Source organism: Nothoprocta perdicaria, unplaced genomic scaffold (assembly GCF_003342845.1).
Source record: "Nothoprocta perdicaria isolate Ctin4 unplaced genomic scaffold, notPer1 scaffold_66, whole genome shotgun sequence".
Taxonomy (NCBI): Eukaryota; Metazoa; Chordata; class Aves; order Tinamiformes; family Tinamidae; genus Nothoprocta; species Nothoprocta perdicaria.
The window spans coordinates 2,906,907-2,916,689 of NW_020455932.1; the positions used below are offsets into that span (position 1 = coordinate 2,906,907).

Consider the following 9,783-nt stretch of genomic DNA (forward strand, 5'->3'; position numbering starts at 1 on the left):
CCCTTAATCTCCTAGAAGCTTTTCAAGTCTCCTAATGGAAAAAGTCCCATTAAACAACGGTCACTTGTGAACTGAAGGGTCAAGTGGACAGCAAAAGTAGGAGGTGCTGGACCACTACAACTCAGTCCATGTCAGGCTTTGAAGAGAATTACCTAGGCAATGGCAAATACATGCAACGAAGAAGCGTGAGCTGTGGTGCTGGTCTTTAGAAGGTCTGATGCAACCTAACCATGGATCATCAGTTTTGTCTCAATTGGTTTAGAAGAAACATCTCTGGCATTTCCATTAGACAACAGTCACCATTCCACTGAATAAATGGGAATGGTAGGGAGGCATGCAGTAAAACAAAGCAAAGAGATATCCTAACTTCATAGTCGCAGCAACTCGGAGGATTTCATTTCAAGGTTTTCATTTGTCCTCTCACCAGAAATACRGTCTTGAGCGGGAATGAGCCCACAAACATCTGCCAAAGCGTCCGATATCTGAAAAACTGGCCTCCCAACAGTCACAACACTGTATCCAACATCCAGTATTTGTTGCTCAATGGTCAAGAATGTCCCAAATCCAGGTATTCTGATACCCTGAAGGCAGAAAGGAGAAGAAACAAATAATGAGCATTTTGTGGATATTGAAACTATAAGAATATTTTCCAGAGTACTCTGAAAATCTTTGAGACRGACATTTTTCCTTCCTTTCTCTCCAGCCTCTAAAAGATATGTGGTGGAGCAGGAGCAGATCTATCATCCTTCAGCTAGAGGAGGGTTTTGCAACACTTGGGCTAGATCTTGAAAAATATTCCAAGCTCTCTGGTCATTCCATTCTGACTGTGGGAAATGAAAAGCCACAAAAGCTATTAAATACTTTTTTCTTCCAGAGCTGAACTTTATTAAAAAAACAAACAATCCACAATTTATGGAGAATCTGTGGGTCTGTGGCCCATTTGTCAACTGCAAGGCACTTCTAGGATGTTTTATCTGCTCTAAAGCAAAAGGGGAACAAGTGCACTCAATGGCACAGGGGCTTCAGGTCTACTAAAACCATAAAAATGGAGGAGGAAGAGGATACAAGCAGTACCTGATTCATCAGGAGCATTTGCTGGATGTATTCAGACACAGTATCCCAAATCCTTATGACATCTGAAAAGCAAGTGGAAGACAAGTTATCCTCCAAGTTCACAGGTTTACCAGCATTTGACATAGTCCAAACCACACAGACAACACATCCAGACTGAACTAACTCTAATTAGACTGTTGACTCTTTGCTTTCTTCTCACCCCAGGAGAGGTAGTGGTGGAAACGAAGAGGTGGGAAGTGTCTCAGACAAAGGGATTCTGCTACTTCTTCTACCATTCTGGATGTAGAAGAAGAGTGGAAAGAAACTAGGGCAATGACTTTCTTTCTGAATAAGAACAGTCAAGCTGAACCAAAGTAACATATGACTTCAGGCTGTCTTTCTACAGCTCAGCAGGAGCTACAGGACCTTTCAGAGTCTTGGAGGGTGACCTCCCAGAGAGACTRGCAATGGATTTCCCTCAGGAAGAAGATGGTACCGTGCTCCCCGTGGGAATCTCCGAGGCTCAGGGCAACGCCAGGTTCTCCCCAGAGGAACCAGGTATCCCTGAACGTGGTCCCTGCACACACAGGCTCTGCTTGGCCAGCTCAGCAGTGCCAGTTCTTCCAAACAAGCAGGAGCTGAGGATGGACAAGCCCCACTCCCAGGCAAGTGTTAACCCTCGGGGCCAGGGGAACTAACCAGTTCTCTAGGAAGGGGTGCAGAGTTAGGATCAGCACCCAGGACTGTCAAATTGACCCCTGAGCTAAAAGGACACTCAGTCAGGGCTCTTGTTGCAACCATCAGTTCTCTCCACCCAACTCTCCACCCCTGCCTCAGGGTTTCTGCAGCTCTCTCTGTACTTAATATTCCTATGACAGCCCTTGTGAAGTAGCTCCCACAGCCCTTACCACGAAGGGAGAGTTTCTTAAGTGTTGGAAACATCTGAGGCCCCAGGTCTTCCATCCTTGCTCCACTGTCTAACTCCTGCAGTGGGAAGGCAGGACTCCTCTGCTGCCCTCCTCCTGCATGCTTCACCACACGGCCCTCTAACGTGACCCTGCTGCTTTGCTTCTCTGCCTCATTTGCAGATCAGCACCAAGAGCAGCAGGTAGCAATGGAATGCATGAGGTGGCAGGACCCATCACTGCCATGCAGGAATGTCCCACTGTGACCCCAGACCATGTCACAGAGGGGCTGCGGGGACCTCCCTCCCTGGGGCTGGTACGCTGTGGTCAGGGGAACCACACAGGGAACTTCAAGGTGCTACCTCCACCCCACATCCYGCTCTCCTGGACGGCCTTATCACAGAATCACAGAATCCTTAAGGTTGGAAGGGACCTCTAGAGATCATCTAGTCCAACTCCCCGCCCCGCTTCAGCAGGTGCACCCAGAGCACGGGGCACCCAATTGCATCCAGGCGGGTTTTGAAGACCTCCAGAGAAAGAGACTCCACAGCCTCCCTGGGCAGCCTGTTCCRTACAGGCAGGGTCTCACTGGGGCGGTTCCCCATGCACACATCTCCAGCAATTTTCCCAAATGTTGGAAAGTGAGCAACAACTCATGGCAGCAAGCAATTGCACTGGGGAAGGAAGGAAGGAAGGACGGACGGAAGGACGGAAGGAATACATGAGTGAACACAGAAGAGGGTTGTAGCAATGCTCATTCATCCTGTAGAAGGGAAGGGCTGCGGCCAGCTGGGGTCTCGTTAGGCTGTAGGCATGGAGATAGCACAGCCTGYGGAAGGAGCAGAGGCATTTCCTCTTTCTCCCTGGAGAAACATTATCTCCTTTCACTGCTGTTACTGTAAATGAGTCGAAGACAAATCCAACATGTATGTCTACAAACAGTGCCAAAGCTTGTGAAAAAAATCTAAAATAGGACAGCAGAGAATTCACATCAGAGTTCGCTGGACTAAAATATCTGCCCTGGAGAACACTTGTGGAAAGGCTGGGTTTTGWGTGGTTTTTGTTTTGTTTTTGTTTGAAAAAGTGATTAAAATCACATGGAATGGAACAGAACTTAGACAAGGCACAGGCTGAGATTATTATTGCAGGCAAACGCTGGTTTTGATCATTATAAGCCTGGAAATAGAGAGCTGGTGTCAAAGGGGAGCACTAGCCAGGGTGGGAGGACCCAACTGTGCCATGGGGTGCACAGTCTAGGGCCAGTCCTTCTGCCACACACCTTTGCTCAAGCTCTTCTCTTCACCAGCACCCAGCTGGAGGAAAACTCTGCTGATTCACCCATGGCCACGCTGAGGACAAGGGACATGAATTGCCTGACACCTCGGTGCATATTGACCACGTTGGTGCAAGGTTTGTGAGCAAGAAGCCCCACAGCTTTTCTCCTGCATGCCCCTCACCTAGCACAACCAGCAGTAGCAGCGGTTCCCAAATACACCCCATAAAAACGTCACAGGATTCACCACAGAGCAGCAGGGCTGGCTGGTGCTGAACAGACCTCCCCAAGCCAAAGCGGGAGGAGAGGCCAAGGCAGATGTCTTGGGTGAAGGGGGATAAAGAGGCTAAATTYGCTTTTGTTTTTCCCCTCGGGTTCTGGGAGCAGCAAAGGTGGGTGCATGAGAGACCCATTTCTCTTGAGTCTCTAGAGAAACAGCTGCTTCCCCTGAAGGAAACTCAAGCCAACAGATTCCCTGTTTCCATGTTATTAATATGAAAACAATGCTTATGATGGTGATTTTTTGCTCTCTAAACAGAGTGGTATAACTGGCTGCAGATGAGTTTAAGGACCTYTGTAAAGTAAAGAATAAGGTGGGATTAAGGTGTAGCCACTGAAGGATGGAGGGAAGGATCCTGCCAAGGATCCCCCAACTATAATCCCCTGGAAAKGAGAAAGGAGCCCAAACTGGCAAGAGACCAGTTTTCCAACAGCTGCAGACCTCTAGGAAAGTGAATTTAACTCCTCCACGTGCAGCTTGGAGCCCCTTGCTGCTGCAGCGCAGCCCTGAGCACCACAAGCAGGACAGCCACCAAGCCTGGCCACCCTGCCTGCAGGAGAGCCCAGCTTTTATCCAGGCAGGCTCAAAGCTGGTGCCTGCTTCTGGGTTCCCTTCTCCTGTGTGGAGGAGCCTGTCCCAGTGGCAGGAGAAGAGGCTGGGCTAGACCYGCTCCCCCAGGGTCCCTGGATTTAGCCTTGTCCACTCATTACTTTGGGGAACTCAYCCCACATTTACTCCAGCGCCTGGATCCTCCTTTGCTCCCTATAATGAAGGTGGGAAGCTGTGGTCCCCCTCAAGGCATTGAGGGGGAATGAGGGCAGAATTGCAGCAAGGACAACACAGCTCTCGCTCACGAGTACTCAGCAAATTCTGCAGTAGAGCTAGACAGGACAAATAGCACTGGCRTGCGTTTGGGGCTGTGCTGGTGATGGACACTACAGCCTGTGGTCCAGGTTATTTGAGAGACACAAACAAGGCTGAGAGCAAYGGCCTAAACCTCAGCACTAACCTCCTGAACAGCTTGATCCTATCTCCAGGGAAGACGGCGGCTGGCACGAGCTCCCGCTCCAGCAGTGCTGAGGACAAGCAGAAGCCAAACAAACTGCAGCAGCAGAGGAAAGAGCATCCAGACCTGAGTCAGCAGTGCTGGCTGCGGGGGAGCATCCAAAAGCAGAGGCCCTTTCTGGGCTCCGTTCCCTGCGAGGCCTTGGAGCAGAGTCAGGTCTGCGGGAGGCGCTCGGKGGCAGTTTCTGGCAGCCTGATCCCGGGGGGACAGGAGGAGAAAGGCCGCACAGGTCACATCCTCCTGCTCTCCTGCAGCCCTCGTGAAAGGAAGTRGATGGAGGGGGTTGGACGGCACAAGGGCAGGACAGGGGCAAGATCGACTTGGAGCAGAGCACAGAAAACAGAGTGGTACAGAAAGCACAGCAAGCCCGGGAAGCCTTACAGAGCCCAAAGCAGAGGGGACTGGAGAAACAGAGAGGATCCAGAGGGAAATGAGGAGGAATCAAGGGATTCTAAGGGTGCATTGTGAAAGGAGAAGCRGGGAAGAAAGGAGATTGCATATCATGGCACAAGACAAATGGAAGAAACACAAGAGTGCACAGAGGAGAAGAGAAGGACCCATGGAGTGAATCGGAGGGGACGTGAGGAAGCACAGGGGGAGCAGAGATGATGCGAGAAGCACCAGGGAAGCAGAGGGGACCTGAGCACACAGAGTAGGGGGATGAAGAGGAACCAAGCCCCTGCAGCTGGGAACAAAGCTGAYTGTGGGGGAACTAAGAAGGGAATGAAGAGGAACAGGGTACATGTGTAGGGATCTGTGCAGGGCCACTGAGGAGGAGTAAGTACCTGCAGAGCAGAGTGCATGCGGGCAGGAATATTAAAGATCAGAAGGGCTGCAGGAGCAGCATGCAGTCATGCAGGAGCAGGAGAACTCAAGGACAGGCTGAGAGGAGTGTGGGGCATCCAAGGATGCTCTGAGGGTGGGAGGAAACACAAGGCTCCCCAAGGACAGCAGCCCCATGTGTCCCACACCCAGGGGACGCAGGGCAGTCTACAAGGTTAGGGATGATCCCTGTGGCACCCAGCAGGACCATGGCAGCAGCACATCCCACGAGGAGTCCTGCAGCCATCAGAGGCAAAGCAAAGATCATGCCGAAAACTCCTGTTAACAAGACAAGGGCACAAAACAAAGAGCAAGCACACATACAACACAGCTCAAGCAAGAGCTAAGCTCTGGGCTGGACCTTAAATAGGTCTCCTGGGCCCTTGGTAGGGATTGCGGGAATCCAGGTGAGGCTGCTGAGGGCAATTAAGCTCATTAGTGTTCTCAGGGTCCTGTTAATGTGCAGAGGATGAAGGAAGGGCTTTGGGCTGGATGTGCCCAGGTGTATGGGCTTGTGTCTTTCTGCCAGCTGCCAAGCTGTGCTGTGTACCCGGGTGGGCTGGGCAGAACTCAGTCCATGGGCTTGCGCCTCTGTGGGTTTGCCCCTGAAATGTGTCTCGTGCAGCTTTTGGCTCTTCTTTGCCACCGTGCTCACTGGCCCCTCTATGCAGCTTGTTTCACCCCTGTACAGGGCAACCGGCTGCACCAAGTGCCTGCTGGTTCCTGTGTCCCAGAGCRCAGGGGGACCTGAGAGTGTCCCCCGCTGTCCCAGCAGCTCTTTGCCCAGCTGCTCCTCAAGCCCTGCAGGGACAGAGAACCGGCCCGTCCCTCCCCGGCCCGTCCTGCTCCCAGCCRCGCTGGAGGCCGGGCTGCTTTCCCGGCGTCACACCCATGACCCCGTTGCCGCCAGTCCTTTGGGAGGCGGACGCTCTCGACCCGGCCTTGGCGCCTATTCTCTGTGTGCGTTTGGGGAGGTTTTCTCACATTCGCATTTCCTTCAGCAGAGAGCACTGGGTAGTGGGGTGCAGGGGGTGGCTAGCAGGGTGCAGGGGTTGGCTAGCAGGGTGCAGCTTGAAAGACAGAAAGATGTGAGGGGAAGATGCCCGAGTGGAGGATACCCAGGAGCAGGTTAAAGGATATTGTGGTGCAAAAGGATATTGGGGTGCAGGCGGAGGACTGCAGCGTACGTGCTGCAAGGAGAGGAGAGCTGTGGTTCACACATCCCTGTGCCAATGTGCCCACACCKCCTGTGGCTGCCTTTCAGCCAGCACAGGTTGGGGTTCAGGCTGCCAGGGGATCTCCAGCCTCCCATCCATGATCCCCCATCCCACCCAGAGCAGCAACGCTGGCTGCTCTGGGTGCAGAAGAAACCCCATGGATTTCTGTGCATCACCCACAAAGAGAGGAGGTCCAGGCTCTCCAGGAGCCTGGCCTGGGACCTCGCCAGGAAACGGGCAGTCAGAAGGAAGGGGGCAGTGGCCTTTTCCTCCGCATCCTCTGCCCTCCACCTGCCCTGGCAAACCCGCCYGAGGGTGACGTGTGTGGGCAGTTGTGCAGAAGTGAAAAGAAACACTGCAGACAAGTCAAGTCAGCCGTATTTATTGAGAACTTCTGTGGAGGGATAAAAATATTTCCACTAGATCTATAAGAATTTATAAACCTATACTCTTTATAATACTTAATAAATGCATTTATGACTGTCATGCAAAGGTAGGTATTTCTGTAAGAAAATAGCGAGATTAAAAAAGGAATTTGAAAGCACTAAGAGGCCCTGGGGGGTCCCTTCCCGCGAGCGCGGTGGGAGAAGGGACCCCCCAGGCTTGCAGCCGACTCAGGAACGCAGGTCACGTGCGCGACATTGGGCGTTTCCCCAAATGCCCCGCGACATCTACGCTCATCCTCAGGATAACCGCAGTCACCTTCAAGCCAAGACCTGTGGAGCCTTGGGACATCGCTGGGCCCGGGCAGCTGCTCCCAGCTACCCAGGAGGTTTCCCCRGCGCGGCGGGCGGCCCCGATGCTGGCCCTGATGGGAACGGGTAAAGGCCTCCCATGTGAGCAATCCCAGTGATCCCACTGCTCCCAGCTCCTGCCTCCACAGCCTTTCCATCTCCTTTCGCCTTCCGCAGTTACCAGGCAGGAGCTGGGAGGAGCGGAGGCCTCGTGTCCGGATCGATTTCTTTGCTCCTAGGACACAGCCCCGCGGGGCCGCTGGTGCCGGGGCGCCCTGCAGCCGCTCGCAGCGAGGCACAAACCCAGGGCCGCCGGCGAGCAGACACAGCAGTGCTGGCAAGGGAAGCCACACTGGGGACATCCTTGGGTTACACRGGGACAGGACAAGAAGGCAGGTAGCCCCAGAGGCTGAAACACCCAGGGAAGGACGGGTGCAGGTCCAGGCTGCACCCACRGCACCCTGTTGGCTGGGGAGGCCCCTGCCCAACGTATCCCCATGAACAGCCACCGCTCCAGCCCCGGGGATGGTGCTGGTTCTATCTTGCTCCCTGCCAGGCAGATGGCCCTTCCCGAGATCTGTCCCCCAGTCCAAGAACCCTGTCAGGGCCCCGATGGCAAGGGCTGTCCTCTCCACCGTTGCTCAAGGGGGTTGCTGCACTGGAGGGGACCCTGCAGAACATCCATGCACAGGTTCCCAYGGAGGAACCTTGCTCTCCAGTAGCAGGACACCAGCCTGAGGGTTTGGGGTCTCTCACTTTGGCCCTTGGGCTACCTTCCCTTAAACCATTGTATCTTGGGACACCGRGGGAGCAGAGAGCACACAGCGGGCCACGAGCTCCACGAGAAAACAGAGMGAAAGCCGAGGCAGCGGGGACGGGAGGAGAGCGGCACACAGCACAGGGACACGGGCAGGACACGGAGTGATGGAGGGAGGGCCAGGGCACGCGCCGGCCAGCACCCGGGACGAATGAAACCCTGTCTCTTTGACGTCCCCAGAGGACAAGCTTTGCAAGATTCGATAAGGCGATAACTGCAGCAGCTTAAGGTGATAGGTGTGTTGTTGGTACTGAGTTTTCTAGCTTGGCTTGCACAGGATGTAGCGTGATGTAAACATTTCTGGTCTCTGAGTGGGGCAGGGTTGGAGGAGGAGGAGGAGGACGAGGAGGAGAGGGCTAGTGAGAGTCCTTCATCTGCTTCTGGATCTTCTGGAGCATCTCCTGCATGCGCCGCAGCTGGAAGGGAGAGGAGCAATGAGAACRTGGCATTTCCATGGTCAGCCCCCCTGTGAGCATCACCCAGGCAATGCCAGCTCCCTCTCAAACATATCCCGAGGCAACATCCCAAGCAGATTTGGATCAAGAGAAGCTCTGTTTTAGGTGAAAATCTCAAATCCCTCTCCAGTGACTTTCTCCTCACCCCAACTTAATGGTTGAAGGAGCAGTCACTGGCAGGATGCCACAGAAAGGCTCTTCCATCTCAACCGCGCCACCAGGACAGGGCACAGGGACGTTGTCCCCCAGGGGGTGTTTGAAGAGCCACTGGGTCTCAGATCATCTGTCCTTGCCCTCCCAGCCTGCCCCGCACTCACCTCCTCGTCCTTCTCCCGGATGAGCTTCTCTGTCTCCGAGTCTGGCACTGCGGGGATGACAGGAATGGGGAAATCCGTGCCGCTCTCCCTCGTCAGCTTGCTAAAAGGGGCAAAGAGAGAGAAGGCAAAGGAGTYTCTATAGCCATGCCACACAGACCACAGCGCAGAAAGCCCCACGCTCCCACCCTTGATGTGGCACGGAGTAGGGCGCAGAGGCCTCAGAGCTGGTGYGGCCCTGAGGGATGCATGAACCTGGGCACAGGCACGGCTCTGTGTGGCCAGGGGGCTGCAGCCCTGAGCTAATCACTGTCTTCAGCCACCTGAAGGGGGTTACRGAGAAGATGGAGGCAGCGCCCACAAAGAGACGCAAGGAGAAAAGGTGAAAGAAAAGGAATGTAAGTTGCAATGAGAGAAAYTCCCACCAGACCTTTGGAGAATGCTGCTTCCCACAGGACTATTGCAGCCTCGGGATGGATCTCAGGGAGGTGGTGGCATCTCCATCCTTAGAGATACTCAGCACTCACCTGGATAGGCCCTGAGCACCTCACTCAGCTCTGGAATTAGCCCTGGTCAGGGCAGCAGTTGGACAGGAAACTCCAAGTGCCTCCCTTAACCCATTCCTAAGAGACTCTCTGACTTGCCTGCCAGGCAGGAGTGAGTTTGGCTTTGGTCCATGCTGTAACACTGCAGTTGAGGAAATGTCCTACTCAGATCAGGGCTGGGGTTGCAATATCTTTTCACCCTACACATCGAGTCCAGAAGATTTAGCTCTGTATGCCTGCAAGTTMAGCCCTTCCTTGAAGAATAAGATCTCTGGGACAGGTTGACATCCAGCCTCTGCTCT

The 9,783-nt window shown here is 53.8% G+C and overlaps 1 long non-coding RNA gene across 1 annotated transcript; it reads right to left on the reverse strand.

Annotated features, from left to right (window-relative positions):
• Positions 1-441: 441 nt before the first annotated feature.
• LOC112956642 lies at positions 442-4,562 on the reverse strand. Its single transcript, XR_003251080.1, has 3 exons — positions 4,521-4,562; positions 1,075-1,136; positions 442-581 (listed from the first exon to the last, which is right to left on the reverse strand). It is a non-coding gene; the product is annotated as an uncharacterized LOC112956642 (long non-coding RNA).
• Positions 4,563-9,783: the final 5,221 nt, after the last annotated feature.